Genomic DNA, 571 nt, shown 5'->3' on the forward strand with positions numbered 1-571 from the left:
GACCAAAAAATAGCTTGCCGTTTGATTATTCTTGGCTATCGATACAAAACATGAATTCTTTTTAGCTTTGTTTTGATTATTTTTGGATATTAATACAAACATGAATTCTTTTTAGCTTTGTTTTGATTATTTTTGGATATTAATACAAACATGAATTCTTTTTAGCTTTGATTTGATTATTTCCGGATATTAATACAAACATGAATTCTTTTTATCTTTGTTTTGATTATTTTCGGATATTAATGCAAACATGGATTTTTTTAGCTTTGTTTTTGAGTATTTTCGGCTGTTGATGCAAGCGCCGACTCTGTATTAGTGGTATTATTTGCGTAGCGCGGGGTTTTCGGAGTGGGTGATCCCGAGCCTGTATTATCCTTGTGGCATTCGTAACACGTTCGAAGGAAGACAAACGTTCCCTCGTGCTGCTTTTAGTGGTCCAGACCCCCAGCCCATCGCTTCCACTTTAGCTGTCACCACACGCATGCGGTTACGGTGCAATGCGACTGAGAGCAAAACGAGAGAGAGAGAGAGAGAGAGAGAGAGAAGAGAGAGAGAGAGAAGAGAGAGAGAG

The sequence above is a fragment of the Priapulus caudatus genome, unplaced genomic scaffold (genome assembly GCF_000485595.1).
Source record: "Priapulus caudatus unplaced genomic scaffold, Priapulus_caudatus-5.0.1 Scaffold516, whole genome shotgun sequence".
Taxonomy (NCBI): Eukaryota; Metazoa; Priapulida; class Priapulimorpha; order Priapulimorphida; family Priapulidae; genus Priapulus; species Priapulus caudatus.